This window comes from Rhinopithecus roxellana, chromosome 8 (assembly GCF_007565055.1).
Source record: "Rhinopithecus roxellana isolate Shanxi Qingling chromosome 8, ASM756505v1, whole genome shotgun sequence".
Lineage (NCBI taxonomy): Eukaryota > Metazoa > Chordata > Mammalia > Primates > Cercopithecidae > Rhinopithecus > Rhinopithecus roxellana.
The window spans coordinates 125,928,722-125,951,969 of NC_044556.1; the positions used below are offsets into that span (position 1 = coordinate 125,928,722).

Genomic DNA, 23,248 nt, shown 5'->3' on the forward strand with positions numbered 1-23,248 from the left:
GGGAGGCTGAGGCGGGAAGATCACTTGAGACTGGGAGGTCAAGGCTGCAATGGGCCTCGATTGGGCCACTGCATTCCAGCCTGCGTAACAGAGTGAGACCCTGTCTCAAAAAAAAAAAATTATAGAGCTCAAAGGGGCAACTGAGGAAGTAAAAGAGAGTGATCCTTTACCTGGAAAAGATAAGAAAGGTTTCATAGATTACGTCACAAATGGAACAAAGGAAAAATAAAACTTGAAATTTCACAGGAGAAAAGATGGATATGTTAGGCAAAGGGACATGGTCATACACATGGAATAAATTTGAAAAAAATGGTTTGGAATGCCGACAAATTGTGTGGAGAAGGTAGCTTGTGTATTAGTTAATGAGATGAAAATATGAGGCAGGGTAAGCATGTAAACTGTAGCATACCAGGGTCAGAAAATAAATAAGATTCATTTATCTGTGAATTTTACTTATGGATAAAAAAAGTCAGTGACTGTCTTTATGCAAAAAACAGATAGGAGTAGTTTTTCTTTGGTGTTGTAGATCAGAATACGCCATCCCAAAATGTGTTACTCTGGTGGAAAGATTATTTTGAGTTCAAGGCAACTGAGGAGAGCTTTCTGCTCCCCTCCTATCTGCCTGAAAACAGATAATAAATTCCTCTTGTGAAAGAGAGGAATTCCCTGTACCCCAGTTACTTCCCATACCAGGAAAGAGATAACAACCGTATTATTATTATAAGATGGTACTGAGAAAGAATCTGCACAAACAAATCTTACTAACTAGCCCTTATCTACCATTAGTTTCTAATATATTAATATTTGCCTTCCTATTGTTCATCACTCCTAGAAGCTCAAAGTCCCTTTCCTTTGTCTTGTTGCTTCCCTTTAAATTTGTCTTCTTGTCTAAGTGGTATAAAATCCTCCAAACCAAGCCTTTTCATTGGGGGTTTTCTTTCTATGACACATCCCCCACTATTCCAACCCACCCCTGGTGGCTGATTCATGCAAAACTTTGAATATTAAATAAATTTGTATGCCTTTTCTCCTGTTAATCCATCAGTTGTCAGTTTATCTCACAGCCCCAGCCAGAGAACCTAAGAAGGTAGAAAAGAACTTTGCTTCCCACCGGTGTTCTATTCCTTCAGCCATCTCTCCCCGCACCTCCCCTCCCTGGGCACCTAGAGTCATCTCCTTTAATCCTATCTCTTAACAAAACTCTTCAATTCACATGTATTAAGTTAAATAAATGAATTTTTGGAAAAGCAGGAAAAAAATTAAGTTGTGTACTAGAAGGTAGAAGTTAATGATTATATCCTCATAGTTCAAAACTTATTGTTTGAAGTGAACATAATGAAACATCGTCAAATAAACTTTTTTTTTTAAATGTGTGAGGGCAACCTTAACATCTTGAAAAACATGAACGTTACATGTAGGTGTTTTCTGTTATTCTTATTCCCTAGAAGGAAACTGAACACAGGGAAAAAAAAAAAAAACCCTGAATAATTAAATTATTTAATAACCTACCCGAGTAGACTCTATTTTTAATCTCTCATTACAATGCACTCTACCCACTGCTATAACACTCTCATGGGATTATCTTCACAGTGGGCTTTAGGCATCTAATGCCTACAGAAGAAGGTCCAAACTCTTTTTTTCCCCCCCTCTGTATGGCACTCAAGACTATAACATCTGGTACACTCTCTGGCCTCATCTCTCAATAAAGTCCCTACTCCACCATCCTACTTAGACACTTTATTAGAAGTTTCTTAAACATCGATTGCACTTTCCCTCATCTGCACCTTTGTTCACACTGTTCTCCAGCTTTCTGCAGTATAGCAGAAAGGGTGTAGGTTTTAGAGCCAGGCCGACCTGGGTTCTAATTCCAACTGTATCCCTTATTTAGCTGTGTAATCTTGGGCAAATCTGAGCCTCAATTTCACTTTTAAAGGAACTCAAGCATATATGCCTTAAAAGATTGATGATGATGATTTTAAATTAAGATAGCACTTAGCATACTGCCTGGTTGATACTTTAATAGATGTGTTTGTTTATGGTCTTTTGTCCAGGCACCTTCCTTTCCCTTTGTCTTAAGACTTCTGAAACCCTTCATATCTTTATGAAGCCCAGCTCAAAAGCCCCTATCTTCATAAAGTATTCCATCATTCTCCAAGTTAGAAATAATCTCCTCCCTCCAGGGTCAATAATTTCAGGGGTAATGATCTTACAAAGATTGCTTTCATTCAGGTTCATACTATAGTTATTTATGAATATTTATATTTACTAGGTTGTAAATCACTTAAATGCAGAGAATATATTTTCATATTGCACAATATTTGATGAACTAAAAACAAGTACAGTTGTCCAGTTATGTGGATTAGTATATAAAATGTTAAAGATGACAGTAACATTTACCGATCAATCATTTACCTTGTGCCAACTATTTTCTTAGTACTTTCCATGTATTTTCTAATTTGATTTCAGAATATTACATGCAAGATACTATTATCCTAATATCACAAAAGAGGAAACTGAAACATGGAAAGGTTAAATCACTTCCCCAAATTATTACAGCTAATACTTAATGGTGACAGGAGGCAAACCTGGCTACTTGGCTACAGCACTCTCAATCAGAACATTACCCCAAGACAGAAGGCAATAAATGGCACACATCCCACCCTCTACCCTTAGATGTTTAAAAGCACAACCTTGCTAAATAAGGATCTAAAAACAAAACAAAAAACCCAACAAAAATCAGAAATGTTTTCTCCCCTAAAACAACTTCATGACAAAGGAAGGTAAGTTCCTTGAAAATTTTACTGGGGAAAAAAAGCCTAGAAGATGATTTTTAGGTTTAGTTCCCATTTCAAGTGGTAGAACACTATTAGTGACACAGAAAATGTAAAGTACACTGAAATACTATTCACATTTGTCCTCTAAAAGTAAAAACTGCAGCTGAGATGGCTAGCGAAGTTATAAGCAGTTCTGCCTTAAACCATTTGTCCTATAAGTACTGAATTTTCTTCTTAAAGTGTGCCCACTAAGTTTAAATTGTGTGTCCATTTAAGTCCTTTAACAAGCATTTGATTAAATGGAAATGGTAAATCACTATGAACAACATACCGTATCTGCAAATACAGCTCCCTAGAGGGCACAGAACAGTGAGAAACATGGCTGAATTTAATATCCTTCCTTAAATAAATATAAAGATGTCAATAAAAATTTGAGGTAACTAGGCTTCACACAAAAAAACTCACCATCTGTACTACATCTGTTAATTCCTTAATATTCTCTCCATAAGAGCCTCTTGTCTTATTTGGACAAAGGTATTCTCCTTATGAACACAAATGTCTTGTTTTCTCGTTGCCAGAAAAGACAGTGTTAATTTGCACTCATACAAAGATGATTTCATGCCACTGAAAATAAAAGAGCATACCTGCCTTAAGCTCTTTTTCACACCAAGATTATAAACATAAAAGAATGGGCTTTTGCTTCATTTTTTTTTTTCTCTTCAGGGTGGACTGTTACTATTTGTACTGCAATTGCATCCTGAAAACTAAAATAGCTTCTCTCTTCATGTAGGAGGTCATGGACTGTGTATATAGTCAAATCTGATTTTCACTCAGGATCCTGCAGCCACAGAACAATTTCAAATAAATTTGCCCTTCTTTTGATGCATGATCTATAGTTGCCTTATGAACATCCTCTCCCTTGCCCTTGACAAGAAATACAGATATAAGATACAGAGATTCTTAAAATTTTTCTTTGTTCAACACCTTGTTAAGTGATACTATTCAATTGTCCAATTTCATCACTCGTGCTGACATTTTGTTACTTCATCCTATTGGGTCGTTGATTTCCTGACATGCAAAATCATTATTTTATTTAAAGCACTTTCTAGTACATCTTTTAAAATTCAAATTTCTTTTGTTTTTGGAGCTCAGAGTTAAATCCATTTCGCTTATCTGGGTTTTGTTTTTTTGTTTGTTTGTTTTTGAGATGGAGTCTTGCTCTGTCACCCAGGTTGGAGTGCAGTGGTGTAGTCTTGCCTCACTGCAACCTCCACCTCCTGGGTTCAAGTGATTCTCCTGCTTCAGCCGCCTAAGTAGCTGGCATTACAGGCGCGTGCCACCACACCCAGCTAATTTTTGTATTTTTAGTAGAGACGGGGTTTCGCCATGTTGGTCAGGCTGGTCTCGAACTCCTGACCTCGTGATTTGCCTGCCTCGGCCTCCCAAAGTGTTGGGATTACAGGCGTGAGCCACCACACCTGGCCACTTATCTGGGTTTGATTCATCATGAGAATCCCCCTATTTGACCAGAGTGTTTCTTTACTTTATTCTAGACATAAATCTATGCTGTATTTGGGAACCAAGTGAGAGCCCATACAAAGATATTCAAACATAGGTTCCAATATCATCTTCAAAGGTTTTAAAATGCCATTTGTAAGCCTAAGAGTTTCTTTTTGTCCCTGACCTTTCTTTCAGTATGTGGTTTTTCAGAGTTGACTTGGTAAAAATATATATAAATAGGTCTAAGAAAGAATGAACACAAAACTACAATTTATCAATAAAAGGTCTTGCTCTTTAAACTAAAATGTTAGTTAGCTTTCCCTACATTCTATAAAAAATCCAAGGGGGTTGAGTGAATTAGCTGTCTGAATTGTGTTTGCAAGATGGACGATAAATGAACTCTGTGAATTTGAGATTCTAAGATCTGTGTCTCCTTTTACTATCTTACAAATATATATATATATATATATATATACACACACACACACTTAAAAACCTGTATCATTATCACATATTTATTGAGCACTATAGGTCAGTGACTTAGTTAAGAATTTAATATGGATTACTTCACTTAATCTGCATAGCAACACAATGAGGAAGATACTATTTTTATCATCAATTTACAAAGTCTAAGACTTAATAACTTTTCCAAATTCACACACATAGCTAAGAAACAGCAAAGCCAGGAATCAACTTGTGAAAACTGAGAAATATACCAATGCTGATCTGAGTCATAATGACCCAGTAAGCTTATCATATGCCTGGGCTTCATCCTGAATTTACCAAAGCAAAATGGAAGAAAGGAGAAAGGTGTCTTGGGTGGTCACTGACTATGTACAAGAGAGCCTCAGTTCTCACACATTATAAATATACATTACATTTCAAATCTCATAAGCCTAGGTTCTTAAAAGCCCTGTTAAACGGAAAATTTGGTCTTTTATATATCTCCCTATATGGATTTCAAGTGTTACCATCAGAGGAAAAGGCTTGGCCACAGAACCAAAGTGGTAAAGAGTGTTCCACAGTCAATATACATTGCATTGACAGGCCAAATTCCCACTCTCCTTCCAGTCCCCCACGTCCCATACACAAAATCCCAATTTGAGATCTGGCAAACTGGAATTTCCTCATCACAAGGGAACACTTTCAAAATCAGTTAATCTCAAATCTCTTCTTTCTTCTCCACTAGTATCCTTCCTTAGAAAATCTTAAGATTGTTCATTAGAATGAACAAAACAGTGGACTTCTAAAGGATCTAGAAAAGTATGGCTACTCATTTGACAACTGTCTAATGCAAAAACTGTGCAGGGTAAGAAATACGGGATTTCAGAACCACAAACAATGATCCTCATACAATTAGTTATAAATAAACCCAGGCTGGTATTGAACTCCTGACCTCAGGTGATCCACCTGCCTCAGCCTCCCAAAGTGATGGGATTACTAGCATGAGCCACCATGCCATTGAAACCCCATCTCTACTAAAAATACAAAACTTAGCAGGGCTTGGTGGCGGTCGCCTGTAATTCCAGCTACTCAGGAGGCTGAGGCAGGAGAATTGCTTGAACTGGAGAGGCGGGGGTTGCAATGAGCTGAGATTATGCCACTGCACTCCAACCTGGGTGACAGAGTGAAACTCAGTCTCAAAAAACCAACCGACCGACCGACCGACCGACCGACCGACCGGCCCAGCTGTGGCTGCTGTAAGTTGTAGAAGGCAGGGGAGGTAGGTGGGAGCAACCTCTCCCCACAACTTACAGCAAAACACACACCAGGAAAAAACAAGATTTTAAATTCAGTACTAAGAAGGTTAATACTTACCAGCCAGCTTTCCTCTGCAAATGGTTATTTCTGAACTTTGGTTACAGCCTTAAAAAATTACATAAACTGGATTTTGGAAAAATCACTTTCTTAATGAGAAAAACTTCACGGAAGCTATCTCTGATTAGCTCCTTCATATCTAAAGTATTGACCTTTACTGGTAACCCTCAATTAGTTAGGCCAATGTGGCCTTTTAGAAGAATAACATTCTTTTTTCTTTTTCTTGAGATGAAATCTTGCACCATCACTTAGCCTAGAGTGCACTGGCACAATCTCGGCTCACGGCAGCCTCCGCCTCCCAGGTTGATGTGATTCTCCCGTCTCAGCCTCTCAAGTAGCTGGGATTACAGGCACCTGCCACCACACCTGGTTAATTTTTGTGTTTTCAGTAGAGACGGGGTTTCACCATGTTGGCGCCGGGCTGGTCTTGAACTCCTGACATTCAGTGATCCATCTGCCTTGACCTCCCAAAGTACTGGGATTACAGGTGTGAGCCACCATGCCCGGCAAGAGAAGAGTAATATTTCCACATGCATTCTACTTCCTGGTTGTAGGTTCCTTAAATAAGCAAATAATACCTATTTTCAAAACTCATAAGATACCTCAAAAACCAGTGCAGATGGATACACAGGTAACTTTACTTGGTTGCCCATTTAAAAAATAATACAGTACTAATAACCAGCAGAGATACTGAATAAAATAGCAAGGAAAGCAAGTAATTAGAATGGCAGTTTTAAAGGTTGTATGGAGGGGAACGATCAGACTTAGCCAGCTGTCCTAAGCCAGACAGAGACCTCCATATGTTTATGTAGGATTGCTGCAATCTGTAGACAACAGGCATTTTTTCATTTGTCCACATGGTTGGTTCCTGCAGCTTCCATTTTTGGTGTGCTTCATTATTAAGATTTTTGTTAACCAGTCTTCTATATTCCAATTACCTAACTGCATCAAATTGTCATTTAAATATACTTTAAAGCATTCAAATAAGATAAATACAAAATCGGGATTCAGATAATATTAAGAAGGCACACTTAGCATACAAAATCAAAGTGATCCTTATTCAGGGAGAAAAGGCTGTAAAGAACATACACAAGGGAAGAAGGATTTAGATACAAAAGAATACATACATTCATCATTCCTTTCATTCTCAATGCTTTCCAAAGTCTTCTCGCCAACTGGCTGTAAACAACTTATCCTTGCCATACTGTACTCAAATATTATCTCTAAACACTTTCAACTTGCAGCACATGTTAATAGTTAATATCTCTGGACTCTGGATGATCTTTTGAACAAAGCTTGAGAACAATGTGCTTACAATGACAAGTATGATGGGGAAAAAAATGACTGGATTGCTGATTAATACTGAGAAGAGCTCCTCTGAGCATAGAACTGTGCATATTTAAAAGAGTTATTCGCTCTCCAGACTACTCTGGCAAAGCTGATTCTAGAATTCAGTACTATTTGGAGAATACCATGTAACAGAAAAAGCAATACATTCAAGGCATGAAAACCTGGATTTGAAATTTGGTTCTGCTTAATCCTTTTAGACATTCAATTTCTCCAAATATAAAGCAGATAATCTTAGGGAGAATCTTTATGAAGATTCAAGGAAAACACAGTAGAGCACTGTTAGGGATCACAACACACTACCTACAAGAAGGCACCTTGGTATTTGAAAAAACAGCACAAGCAGGAAGACCTTCTCCCACACTTCTCCTCTGAAGCAGGTCATAAAAGAATTCTCTGCCCTTCCACTGAAGCAGGTCATAAGATTCTCATTCTAGAGGTGCCTAACCTTACCTGGAGGAAAGGAATGCCCTTATCTTTGGAGACACAGGCACAGAGAAGAAGCTGAACAAACAGGTCTTGCAAGTTGCCCCCAGTTTATTACCATTAGAACATACCCCTTTGTCCTCCAATCATAATTCTCCATGACTATTCATTTCTTCATCAAACCTAAGCATAAACATACACAAGTTTGCCCATTCTTTGGGTCTTCATTTCTAAAGCCTTCTGTGTCATGTAAAACTTCTATGTCATGTAAAACTTACAGAAATCTCCGTCATGAATCAAGCAATAGGTGAGAAAAATCTTTTCTCCCTTACAGCATGTAACCAAAGAGTAACTGGCACGTTATAGGCACCAAACAAATAAATGGTAGTTACTTTTACTAAAATACCATATAACCTTAATTTCTTTACAGTTAAAGGGTAGTTATCTCAAGCAATGATAGTACTGTTAGTATCAGTACTATCAGTATCACAGTGTACTAGTAGTAATAATACTAGTGTATTATTCTAGTCAGTATATTTATGACCTTATGAAATTGATTAAAGTAGGCTCCCCAGGTTAGGCAGACTTAAATTTTATTCTAACTCAGTCTTTAACTCCTCTTTCCTAGAAAACTAAGTAGCTCTTACTCTGGTAGCTGCTAGTGTTTGTATTTTTTTGCTCTCCAAGTTGAAGCAAGGAATGTACCTGGGGCAACACTAATGACACACAACAAACAATTCAAGATGAATTTGAACATCAGTTGGTAGACTGCATTCTATAGGGTCATCAATAGCTGTGAGAAACCAGAAACCAAGGAGATAAAATGGTTAAAAGAGGGAAAGAAAAGCAGTGATTTGGCTAACGAATGATGAGAATTTAGTTAAGCAGAAATAAGAGGACAAGGCAATATGAAGAACAACACGAATATGAGTTTAGAAGCCAGAATGGGAATAGTATGGGACAATGAAGAAACTTTCTTAATGAAGTAGGTGAACTGTGTTAGAAAACAGAAATAAAGTTAGATGGAGAGCATTATATTAGATTATTGAAAATCTTGAATGTAATAGTTTAGATACGATAGTCTAAGTGCAAACACATGAGTTCAAGGAATAGAGCAGTTAAGAAGTAGTACAGGAACGACATTTAAAATCGCATCTGTGATTATTCTATACTTATTATAAAGGCTACTTTTGTAAATACTAGTAAATTTTGAAATCTGAGCTACCTTTGAGTATTTTTTTTCTATTGTACTTTTTCCTATAATTGGTACTGAATTTTCTTAAGGATCATATTTAATAGTAAGGGTAAATATAATTTTAAAATTAGATAAAGATATCTGAAGTGAAATAGATTAAATAACAAGTTCAGGTAATATATTTATCAAAATTTCCCCTTATTTTTAGTGTTGGCCAAAATATACCAGATAGAGGTACATGCAAACGCTGAATTTGAAAAAAACTTTTCTGAAAGACCTGGGTCAACTAAAGGTAACAAGCAATGTTTGATTGAATATCTCTGTATAAAGATGAACATCTGATAGTGCACAAAGGCCGATCGAAGGGGACATAAACCTGTTAGAAGTAAATCGAGAGAAGGGGAAGGGTAAGGAACAGGAATGAGGCAATGAAAAGCAGAAACGAAAACAAAGATAAATATAGAAGATATTTCGAAGAAAGAATTACTGCCATTTGATGAATAATTAGATGGAAGATAAAGAGATGCAATAATAACGATTCTGGAGTTTTAGACCTAAATGACTTAGAAAGACTGATAAAGCCGGAAGGAAATAAGGATGTCAATATGTCAAAGTTGGAAAGGTATTTTGTAGTAACTTTTTTTTGTTGTAGAGAATATATTCTCCAAAAACTCACTGCCTGACTTAAATTAACCTCATTTGTTATATTTTCAGTCTTAAAGTAAATTCTTACTTTGGTCATTTGGTCCTTGAAAACTTAATCAGCTAAAATTTATTCATTTAGCAAATTCTTAAGCAAATATACAAGTAGAAAAGAGCTCAAAACTGGTATTTTATAGCACTTTATTATATATAAATCCCAAAGGGAGTTTGTTAAAAATGGAGGTTCCAGGGCCTCCAGGTTGGTGAAAACATTGAGGTACTAGGAGGGCACCCATCTGGGAAGAAAATGCCAAAGTGTTTCCAACAGTCACCAGCACAAACCTATTCTTCCATGTACTCCACCCGCCACTCTCCAATACCTTGCCCTATGCATTTCTTCCCATGAGTTATTTCTGAGTTGTATCCATTGTAATACAGCAGTCAGTGTTTTATGGAATTTGGTTGTAAAAAACATCAGAACATAGTACCTTTTAGGAGACAGATCTTTGGCTGCAGCCGTAATGTTCCAATTAATCATGAGCACTACCAGAATGTTCTAGCCTTTGTTTTTGCTACTGAGGAGACTGATGGGAACCCTGGCCTATTATCTAATGTCTCCCTTGGATTTAGTCTCTACATCTTCCAAAGTGACCAACAGACCATGGACAGCCTCCTGATGTGGCACTCAGGAGGGTTTGAGACAGTATTTAATCACTCCTATAAAGAAAGAAATAGGTCTGCAGCAGTGACTACTGGAAACACTTTGGCATTTTCTTTCCAGATGGGAACACTATGGCACTTCTAAATTTCCCCAGGTGGCTTCAAGATTGGACGTGACAGAGATGGGATCTTTGTTTCTCCCATGCAACTCTAGGCTACTAAACAAAAGGAGAGAATTATGTAAACTATAACAACAACAGCAACAACAAATACAAAAGGTGGTTCTTGGTCCTCACCTTCAGAAAGTCAAAATATAACAAGTATAGGGTTTAGAAATTTAAAATTTCAATTCATATCCCAAGTAACTAATAATTCTAAAGCAGGTGATCAATAGACCATACTTTGAAAAATACTCATATGCATGTTGAAACTATCTACAAATACTGAACTCAGAGGGAAAACCAAGATATATTTTTCTGCTTTTGGTCAAGTGGCTAGTGAGAGGGAAGTGAGCAGGAAAGAATTTACTGAATAACTACTTAACAGATCCCATATGAGGCCCAGAGAGCAGCAATAAAAAAATATAAGGATTTTTTTTTTTGAGACAGTCTGGCTCTGCTGCCAGAATGGAGTACAGTGGTGTGTTCTCAGCTCACTGCAACCGCCACCTCCCAGGTTCAAGTGATTCTCCCGCCTTAGCCTCCCGAGTAGCTGGGATTACAGGCGCCCACGGCCACACCCAGCTAACTTTTATATTTTTTAGTAGAGAATGGGTTTCACCATGTTGGCCAGGCTGGTCTCAAATTCCTGACCTCAGGTGATCCGCCCACCCCAGCCTCCCAAAATGCTGAAATTACAGGTGTAAGCCACTGTTCCCAGCCAAAAATGACAAGAATTTCTAACCTCAGGAAGCTTTTTACTTTATTGAGAATGACTGCACATAAGCCTTATTTATTTTTTTGAGACAGAGTTTCGTTCTTGTTGCCGGGCCTGGAGTGCAATGGCACGATCTTGGCTCACCACAACCTCTGCCTCCCAGGTTCAAGTGATTCTTCTGCCTCAGCCCACCGAGGAACTGAGATTACAGGTGTGCGCCACCACGCCTGGGTAATTTTGTATTTTTAGTAGAGCCAGGGTTTCTCCATCTTGGTCAGGCTGGTCTCGGACTCCCAAACTCAGGTGATCTGCCCGCCTCAGCCACCCAAAGTGCTGGGATTACAGGCATGAGACACCACGCCTGGCCAAGCCTTATTTTTTTTAACACTTTTACAAGTCTAATTTTTAACAAAATGTATTTGGTTAAAAGATACTATAATCAGCACTAGAGTCTGAATTACACAAATGGCTCATGACAGTTTAGTAAAAGAGTTAACTTTGCAAATGGATATATATTGAGAATTTAAAATAAAAGAAGATGAAATGGGAAGTTCAGGACTGGGTTGTTACCTAAACTTCTATAGTTTACATGTACTAATCTTTTCTTTCATCTTTCCATTTTCATATTTTAAACCAGCCCATGAAAATAAAATAGATGAAGTCAGCATAACTTCATAGAATGCAGTTTAGAACTCTCTACCAACATTTTCAAGTGATACTACATCACTACATAATTCAAACTGAGGTAAAGAGTAGATTCAACACAGTAAAAATTAATTCAGAAAATGCTGAATTTTACTGCATGCAGAGCTACAACTTGCTAAGTGTTACACGTTTTAAAGTATATACTGTTTACAAGTGATGGAAAGAAGAAATTAGGGCTGTTCTTGTGAGACAACTTTGTAAGATTTAGAGTTTTTGAAATATATAATGGGTTGCCTTGTAAAGCAGGAGCTCCCTACCACCAGAAATGTTTAAGTAAGTTTGAAAAACACCCTCTTTAGAGATGTGATACACATAATTTCTACAATGGCCAAAAGTAAGTCTAGATCAATCTAATGGTATTTATCTACCCAATGAATACTCTAAATGTTTTTGTGGCTACAAAACTCAGCACTGTGTAAACTTCCAGAATAATGGCATTACCATATGTAACAAACAGAAGTGCAGGAAAGGGTACTTGGGCACAGTGAGCAGCAAGATCTAAAGCACAAAGATGAAAACAAACAAGCAAACAAAAACCCAGCATTGGGTGCTTGAGGATCCTATAGGCAGTTCATGTTGCTGGAGTGTAAAATGTGCTTATGCAAGTGGTAAGTGACTGAGTTGGAGAGGGAGGTGGGGGCCTCATGAAGAAGGTTGTTAGATGTCACATAAAGTTTAGATCTTATTCTGTAACCATTGGGGAAACACTAACAGATTTTAAACAGCGAGATAAATGAGTCTAGAACTATTAAGAAGTAATGGCAGGAGATAAACTAAACTAAATGGCAGGAGCTTGAACTAAAGGCAGGTGGTAGAGTCATAGGGTTGGAAATAAGGATGGATTCAACATCTATTAAAGGAAAAACAAGATTAAGTTTGTGCTTAGATACATACCAATCTGGTTTTGCATTTGTAAGATCCAAAGTCTTTAAATTTATGAAATGCCAAAGGATACGACTGTGCTTAAAATTTTAGAAATTTAATCGAATATTTTCCATGTGATAGTTAAGTCAATGCAATAGACTACATTGTTTGAATTTCTATAGCAACTCCTTTGGTTCATAAGTAGAATTCCAAATTAGCATAAACATGTGTTCACACATGTGAGCTGCACATATAAAGTCAGATGAATTATTACGGGAACATTCATTATTTAAAAATGAATAATTTAAAAGTCCTTAATAGTTAAGATCATGTCACATCACAACTTCTGGACAGCCTAAATATTTTCCCTACCCTTTAAAAATTCTCGCTCCTAGCTAAATTTGTAGTGAAATCTTCATTCCAAATAGATGATGTTATTGCTACTACAAATTCAGAAACTAAATTATCTTTCGTAATTGAGATTACTTTTGTCACTAGACTGAACAATTAAATGTGGTATGGGGGGCAGGGGCAGTCCAGATGGCAATACTGGGAAAGGGGAGTGTAAGAGGAGGCTAGAGAACTAGCAGCATAGGTAACAGGAAAATAAAAGATCTGAAAGAGGCTTTTAATTTTTCTGATATGTATTATACATATTTTGAAAACGATAACCACCCTTAAAATATTATAAGAATATTTCTCTTTTTTTTGAGATGGAGTTTCGCTCTTGTTGCCCAGGCTGGAGTGCAATGGCATAATCTTGGTTCACTGCAACCTCTACCTCCTGGGTTCAAGCAATTCCCCTGCCTCAGCTTCCTGAATAGCTAGGATTACAGGCATGCGCCACCACGCCTGGCTAACTTTGTATTTTTAGTAGTGATGGGGTTTCTCCACATTGATCAGGCTGGTCTCGAATTCCTGACCTCAGGTGATCCACCCACCTCGGTCTCCCAAAGTGTTGGGATTATAGGTGTGAGCCACTGTGCTCGGCCAAGAATATTTCTCTTAATGCAGTTTAGAAATATGGTGAGCATTCACAAATTTAAATAAGAAATAAGTCTAAGATAATTAAAGTAATTATTTTTAAATCCTTATATTCAATCTGGTAGAAGTAATATGAGTGTTACAAACCAGAGGGCTGAGTTTCAAGAGACAGAGAGAACTAGAAAGAGCAATACAACAAGAAAAACATCAAGAAAGCTGGACAACTACAAATTAATAACATTCCTTAAACATTTTAGGAACTAACGTCACAGGCAAAACAACCTGAAAATTGAGAGTCTGGCACCTGTGATAATAGTTTCTGAGCATTTGTGTACCAGGTACAGAAACGGCTGATAAGCTAGTAGAAAGAATTAGCTAAAAACGTTTAATACTAAAGGCTGAATATAGATGGGCTATCACGGCTATGAAGCCCTGAGGGCCACAGACATTAAGGGTAGGGAAGTGCCCCTTCCTGCAGGCTTTTCATCTATGAACATCAGGGAAGACTGAGGAGAATCCTGAAAAAAGGTTTTTGATATGGTATCCGTTAGGGAAGTTAACAGCAACCATTGCCAAAATGCCACCCAGATACATCTTCCTTATGTGCCCTAAAAAACAAAAAGATTAGTCTGTAGGATAAAAGTGGATGGGAAGAGGGGAATGATAGCCTGAGGGCCCTGAAGGACATCTATTGCAGCTGGGAGAGAGAAACAGGAAACAAACAAAAATTGCCCTTCATTTGGAAGAGGGACAGAAACAATGATAAAGTCCACATATCCCCAATACCTAGGCTCAATGACTTTTACCGAAGATTAATTGGAACATCAGTGAACACCTCTCCTCCTCTATCCCTCCCATCATATAAACAAGCAGTGAGAGAAAACAACAGAATATAGCCCATACTGCTACAAGAGACAAATTCTTTCTGGAAAGGAGTTCAAAGGAGAAAGACCAAAAACCCAACAAAGAAAACAGTGAGAAAAACTCTCTGGCAAACTAACTGATACTCTAAACAAAACTGAAACTTGAGGTGCACTGAGAGTAACCACAACAATATCAAACTTCAAAACAACCTTATCCTGACTAAGTTAATACAACTCCCGCACTGAAGGTTGGGCAGAAAAAAAAAATGCATTCATTTCCAAGTGTAAAAAATATTTACCTCAGTATTTACTGTCCTATATAATACGCCTGGCTTTGAACCAAAAATTACAAGCATTCAGGGAAAAACAGAATCTGAGGAGACAAAGCAATCATTAAACGAAACTCAGTTACAACACCCAGTTCAAATATTAAAACTGTATGAAATAAAATAATGATGATTAATATGGTTAAAGGGGTTGATGGAAAAAGTAGAAAACGTTTAAGATCAAATAGGTAATTTGAGAGAAGAGATTAAAGTATAAGAAAGAATCAAAGAGAAATCCTAGAAATAAACAAACATAGTAACAGAAATAAAAAATGCTTTTGATGGTATGATCAGCAGTCTTCAAACAGTTAAGGAAAGAATACATGGGCTGGGTATAGTGGCTCAGGCCTGTAATCGCAGCACTTTGGAAGACTGAGGCAGGTGGATCACCTGAGGTCAGGAGTTTGAGATCAGTCTGACCAACATCGTGAAACCGCGTCTCTACTAAAAACACAAAAATTAGCTGGGTGTGTTGGTGTGTGCCTGTAGTCCTGGCTACTCGGGAGGCTGAGACAGGAGAATTGTTTGAACCTGGGAGGTGGAGGTTGCAGTGAGCCAAGATCGTGCCATTGCGCTCCAGACTGGGTGACAGAGTGAGACTCCATCTCAAAAAAAAAAAAAAACCATGAGACAACGCAGAAATGAAATCACCCAAAATAAAATACAAAGAACTAAGGAGTGCAAAAACAAAACAAAATAGGCATCTAAGAGCTATGAAACAGTATCAAACGGGCTAACACACCCATAACAATTAGAATTCCAGGTGAAGAGAAAAGGTAGCAGAAGAAATATTTGAAGAAATAACAACTGAGAATTTCCCAAAATTAAGAGCAGAGAACAAATCCATATTCAAGAAGTTCAGAGAACACCAAGCAAGATGAAGCAACATCTCAACATATCATATAGAAACTGCTGAAAAATCAAAGATAAAATCTTTAAGAAAGTAAGAGAAAAAAAGGAGAGGAACAAAGATAAGAATTACATCAGACTTCTCTTGAGAAACTATGTCAGCAAGAAGACAATGGTATAATCCGTCAATCCAGAGTTTTAACACCTAGCAAAAATATCTTTCAAAAAGGAAGAATAAATTATTTTTCTCAGAAAAACAAAAGCTGAGGGTATTCACTGTCTGCAAATTACTCTACAGAAAATGCTAAGGTAAGTTATCAGGAATGTGATGCAGGTCAGCATCTTGGATTTATACAAATAAATGAAGAACATTGAAGATAAAGTTTAATATTCATTTTTTCTTATTTTTAACTTCTCTAAAAGATAACTAACGCAAAAGTATCAACATTTTATTGTGTGTTGTAACGTGTGCAAAAGTAAAATACATAAAAACAACAGCACAAAGCATAGTATGACGAAATTCAGGTTACACTGTCGTAAGGTTCTTATACAACCCTTGAAGCAGTACAATCTTACTTAAGAAAGATTCAGATTACTTTAAAGGCATATTGTAAGCTCTAGGGTAATCACTGAGAAATTGTGAAGAAAGGTAATAAATAATAAGTCAAAAGAGGTGACACAAATCATAAAGAACAGTCTAAGAAATCTGAAAAAAGGCAGAAAATGAATGGAAAAATATGTAGCAGGCATGAAGATATATTTTAATACAAATATAATCACACATGCATTAAATGGCAGAACAAAGCCTAACTATATGCTATCTATAAATAACCTACTTTATAAATACAGAGATAGATAAAAAGTAAAAACATGGAGAAAAACATACAATGTGAACACTAAGCAAAAATAGCTGGAAGCCATATTAATTTCAGAGAAAATAGACTTCAGGACAACAAATATCAGGAATAAAGGGGGATATTACCTCACAATAAAGGGTTTTTTTTCTTCAAGAAGAAATAACTATCTAAAATATATGCACAATAATGCACTGAATACAAGAAGCAAAATGCATATGTTTCAGAGTAAAAAGAGAAAACTCACAATTACAGTTGAGGACCTCCATAGTTCTCTGTCTCTCTTATGGCAGAACAAGTAGGGAGAAAACCAGTAAGGATTTTTAGTAGCTCTCATATACATAACAAAAATAACACCAAACAGGCAGCAACGAAGTAGTGGTATTAAACCAAAGTTTCTATAGTTTACCAAATATTACATTAGTATTAATCTGATGTAAATTGTGATTTAGATGCAAATTGTAATACCTAGAGCAACTACTAAGGAAATAAAACAAAACAAAATTAAATTAAATTTAAATGGGGCATTAAAAAGTCAGAAGGTAACGAAAGACGACCACAGAAATAAAAAAGGCACTCACAGAAAACAAATAGCAAAATGGCTCTATAAATCAAAGCAAAATATTATTTACATCAAATAGGAATGATCTAAACACCCCAATCAAAAAGCAGTAATTATGAGATTGAAGAAACAAAAAAATCCAACTCTATTCCACTTGTAAGACACATAAATTACATTCGAAGACAAAAACAGGTTGAAATTAAAAGGTAGGAAGACAATACACCATATAAACAATAACTATAAAAAACCTGGAATGGCTATGTTAATGTCAGACAAAACAGACTTTATGATCAAAAACATTATCAGAGACAAAGGGACATTTCATAATGATAAAAGAGTCAATACACATCAAGAAGCTATAAAATGTATATATGTATGTACACCAAACAACACAGCATATGCCAAAAAAGCAAAAACATTTGCAAAGAGAAATAATTAATTGAACAACTAATGGTTGAAAATTTCAATACCGCCACTCTCGCTGATAAATCAACCAGAAAGAAAATTAGGCAGAAATAGGAAAACGCAAATCACTATGAACCAACTTGAACTGACATTTATAGAGCAATCCAACTAATAAAATCACATTATTGTCAAGTGCACATGAAACTTTTACCAAGGTAGACTATATTTGAGACTATGAAACAAACTTTAAACTTAAAATGCAGATACTTGGAAAACCCTCAAATTTGGATATTAAACAACACACTTCTAAATAATACAAAAGCTAGGGGGATGGGGAGATTTGTTAAAAGATACAAAATTACAGCTAGATAGGAGTAGTAAATTCTAGTGTTGTACAGCACTGTAGGATGACTATAGTTAACAATAATATATAGTTTCAAATAGCTAGAAGGAGAGTATCAATGTTTCCAACACAAAGAAATAATAAATATTCTTTCTGAGATGAGAAATATGGATATGCTAATAGCTCTGATCTGATCATCATACATTATATGTATTGCAATAACCCCGTGTACTCCATAAATATATACATTATGTGCCAAACAACCTAAAGGTCAAACAAAATATCAAGGGAAGTTATAAGAAATTACAAACTGGATGAAATTAAAAATTACAGGGCTAGTATATCTTAAGTACATTTCTTCTGGATGTGCTTTATTGGGAGTAGTGAAAACTGGCAGTAATAATCAAAGGAAGGCATAAACAACAAAAAGTTTGTTATACGCTCTTTCTTCATTAACATTTCATCTCAAATGCTGAACTAACAACCATTAAAAGTTGCTCTTGCATGGCTGATGTTAATTTTTCTCTCAAAAGGAGTCTTAACAAATGAAACTAGAGTGAAGAGCAGTTATCTATCACTCTTTCTGCCTAAATGTGAACCTCCAAAATATCTAAAACATTTTCAAAGAGAAAAGAAATGGAGGAGGATAAGGAAATAAAATTAAGTGTTAAGAAATTATGTACTCTAGGGCTGGACACAGAGGTTCACGCCTATAACCCCAGCACTTTGGGAGGCCGAGGCGGGCGGACCACGAGGTCAGGAGATCAAGACCATCCTGGCTAACATGGTGAAACCCTGCCTCTACCAAAAATACAAAATATTAGCTGGGCGTGGTGGCATGCATCTATAGTCCCAGCTACTCGAGAGGATGAGGCAGGAGAAACACTTGAACCCGGGAGGCGGAGATTTCAGTGAGCCCAGATTGTGCCAGTGGGCAACAGAGCGAGACTCCACCTCAAAAAAAAAAAAAAAAAAAAAAAAAAAACAACTCTGGCAACACTGAATACTACTACTTTCAATGAATGAATTCATATGGTTTTTCAAAAATTTAAGTTATGTGCACATATAGGTATACATTAAACACTTGCAAATTTGGAAGAACAGAAACAAATACTTCTATTTTCCTAAAAAATGTGACTATAGACTTATCCTAGTGAATCATGCTATTTTATAAGGTAAGATTGTTACTCTAAATAACACATCAAATAAAAATGCACATACATTTTAAGCTGTTATTGGATGGGGAGAGAAAACTAGCAGGTCAATTTAATAAGGTAATTTCTTATCCCTAGGACCTCATATTCAGATTGGAATGCATTCACTCGATTAAATATGCCATCTACTCTATTAAAAACAAATACACACAAAACTTATTGCCTAGAATTCCGAGTCAGTTGGAGTATTCTATTCAGGAGATATCTTTCATGAGAAGAATCTGGGAAGTCTCAGGTCAGAATTCAGGTATATTTTTCAGAAATAAACGAGAAAAACTCCTTATTATTTGAAATACTACATTTGAATCACTTCAGAATATGAGGAAGAAAATACTTAAAAAGTGTCAGTTATTAACTTATAGTCTACATAACAAACATGCCTTCTAAATTTTAAAAGATTTAGGATGAAGGTGTTTTGTTTTTATACACAGCCTTCATGATGAGGTAAAAACATCTAATTAACAAATAGTGCAGTAAAACTGTTTTCCCATTTATTTTGAGAAAGATGAGAACTGAACCTTAGGCACCGAAATGAAACAGAAAAAAGAATCTGACTGAAAAGCACACGTGTGTAACTGCCCACTCAAAATGTAGTCACTTTATTTTCTTAACAACTGATCTACTAAGTTTTCCATGTAAGGCTCTTATTATCAAGATTACTACACCAAAAAACTTATGTGGTAATGCAGAGAAATAAGTAATACCATAGTGTACACTACAGGAATTTTTCATTAATAAAAATAGCAAATATAAAAAATAAAAATAGCAAATGTATAATAACTCAATATATTTTTCTTTTTTACCTATATCACACACAAATTTTATTTCATATTCTTTTACAATTCTTATTTATCTATTTTTTTTTAAAAGTTTTAAGAGATGAGGTCTCGTTCTATCACTCAGAATACAGTGGAGCAATGATAGCCCACCATAACCTCAAACTCCTGGGCTCACGGGATCCTTGTACCTCAGCCTTCCAAGTAACTGGGACTACAGGTGTGTGCTACCATGCCTGATTAATTTTTAAAATTTTCTTAGAAATGGGGGTTTCACTATGTTGCCCAGGCTGTTCTTAAACTGCTGGACTCAAACAATCCTCTCATCTCAGCCCCTCAAACTGCTGGGATTACAGGTGTGAGCCACTGTGGCCAGCACATTCTTTTTTTTAAATTCTCTATAACCACACTCAGAATCGAACACCAGGCATATTCATTATTAACAGACTGTGAAATCAAACACAAATTATGGATATAGTCCCTTCATTTCAAATTAGAGATATTTTACCCAAACAATGCTTTCTAAAAAGCTGACATTAAAAGGTGAACGTGTTTTTTTATTTATTCAAAGGTGGAAATTAATAATCTTGGCATAATCTCATAAAATATATGTGTAAAGATACCTAGCTGACATACATAAGCCCAATTCAAAATTTATTTCCATAAACAGATCTAATAGTCTTAGATGGGGAAAAAAAGATGTCTTTATAATCTTATTTACCTGTGAGGTCATTAGTGATATTATTTGTGACATTATGTGCAGATTAACATCAGTGTTTATGAAGTCATTCTCTTTTAATTATGCATTAGCAGATAAATGTGGAATTCTTCACTACAACTGATGTGTTCTACATACAACAGATGTACATTGTATAAATGTGATGTTATGTAAATTAAAGTTTGCCTACAGCCAAAAATCTCACTTGAGTTTTACAACTTTGTGAGGAAGTCTGGTATTATTTTCCTCTAAGAGACAAGGAAACAAGAGAGGCAAAGTTACTTAAGGTTATAGACTCTGTCTTCCTTACTTTTTAATTATAAAATAATGGACATCAGGAATCTAGACTGAAAGGAGTAGACAAGAAGAATTAAAGCAGTCAAATAAAGAGCACCTAAACAACTGTGTGGCTTTTTTCTTTTTTTCATTTTAAGTCTACCAAACTAAAAATTAATAAACTTCTAAGTAAGAACAGGCAACTAACATTTGTAACATTAATTTATTTTTTAACATTTGTAACTTTTAGTAATTAGTACACCTAGTACAATTTAATTTGCAGCCTTATCAGGACAACTTGTCAGATTACAGACATTTTTTGAGCACTGATTTTTAATCACTAACATTTAACCCCTTTTAGGAATCTTATAAAAGCTATAAACTCTCTTCCTAGTAAAACACCCGCAAGGAAATGAAAAACTTTTTCATATGATTTCAATTGGTAAAAAATGCCCTGAAGATCCCTGTGGAGTAAGTGTCCCACGCATCTCAAGTTAAAAATTTTTACTAGAGAAATCAAAGAGCCCTAAAGAACTATAACGTGTAATCAAATGGTGTAACTGCTAATCTAATGTCCACATTTGATTTAAGAAGGGGCTTAAGAAAAAATGGTTTAGTTCCAGAAAATAAACCACATCAACTAACTCATCACCAGTTTGAAGTGTGAGAATTACTATCTATTCTATTTATTCATTTTACTATCATTATTAATACAGCAGTGAGAAGTGTGCTAATTCAGGCAAACACTTAAAAACTACAGTTATATATTAGGAAATGTGAGTGCCTCTGCATTGATTCTTTCATTTTACATGTAGGTTATGTTTGTCCAATAAAAACTTCAGAGCAATGTTCCAAAGGAAAAAAAGAAAGCATTAGTCTACGTTTTTTAAATCTATAATCTTTCAAAATAGTAACTGATTAGTACAGAAGTTCTTTACTAGAGGAACATGACAGATATTATTAAGATGCAATATAAACTAAAATGTAGTAACATTCTATTAACCTGTGGCAAAAGTCTACCTGAACACTTGCTGACAATGTAACATTGCCAAAGTTAATGTAAAAAAGAATGTAAACTGAGCATGGTGGCACACATTTGTAATTCCAGCTACTTAGGTAGCTGAGGAATGAGGATTGCTCGAGCACAGGAGCTCAAGAGCAGCCTGGGTAACATAGACTCATCTCAAAGAATAAAAATCTTAAAAAAAATATAGTAATTACAGAAACAGTACAGTAAGAGTGAAATAGCAGCATGAAAACAAGAGGTTCGAAATATATTTTAGTGAGATTTTTTTTACAAATAAATATATTTTTTCCCTTACCACTGCTATTTGTAAAATATTTGTATGTTAGAACCATAGTCCTTAAGGGCTAATTCAATTTGTTCAATAAGGATTCCTAAAAATAGTGACACAAAATTCAGTATCTCTTAGAAAATTTCCTTTAGGAAACTTTTTGTCCTATCTTCTCAATATCAAGAAAGTTTGTATACTGAGGTGAGTTATGCTGAACTGGCAGAGGGGTTCTTTCCTTAGGATTAAGTAACATCCTAGATTTGGAGGTAATTATTCCATTTGTAAATCAGTCCAAGAGCTGAATTAAGAGGTTAATAATGAAAACCAGAGTTTCTCAGACAGCATTTTGGTGAATCTGGCATGCATGGGGTAAAATTAGGTTTAACTTATTAATGTATATACATTGTAGTCTTACTGTAAGCATAAATGGTCTTACAAATGGCCACTGAGCAATAGCAATCTAGTATACAATGCCTTCAAATTAAAGAAGATGAAAATGAGACTCAGACATGTTAACTGACTTACCTAAAATCAAAAAAGCTAATTAACGGCTATAAACCTAGAGTTCTCATCCCTCTAATAAGTGTAGATTCTGTTAACCTCAAACGTATCTCTCAGATTCTTGGATCAAAGTAAAAACGCTGTAAACAGTCCCTCTCTACTGCAGTCTACTCTATGCACTGTCTGCACTATTTGGTTTTGTTTTGTTTCCTTTCTTTTTTACTACTGGCAAGCTGTGATATTTTTGTTTTTCAAAAATGTAAACTATAAAAAAATCACACAACAAAAATTGATGTCAATTAATCTGTTTAAAGTTCTTCAGAGTTGCACAGGTAAGGTTCAAGATGCTTAACACAGTCTAGAATGATCCCTAAAAATCTCTCTCCCTAATCTATTTCCAGCTTTATCTCTCACCAGTCCAATCACATCCTAGTAGCCTCTAAACAACACTGCATTTTTTCAAATTCTCAACTCT

The 23,248-nt window shown here is 35.8% G+C and overlaps 1 protein-coding gene and 1 non-coding gene across 10 annotated transcripts in view; both read right to left on the reverse strand.

The window, feature by feature from the left end:
- Positions 1 to 23,248, reverse strand: part of COP1 (COP1 E3 ubiquitin ligase) — a 259,903-nt gene that overhangs the window by 17,934 nt on the left and 218,721 nt on the right. The gene's annotated exons all lie outside the window — the stretch shown is intronic.
- Positions 6,832 to 6,974, reverse strand: LOC115899456. Its single transcript, XR_004059158.1, has one exon.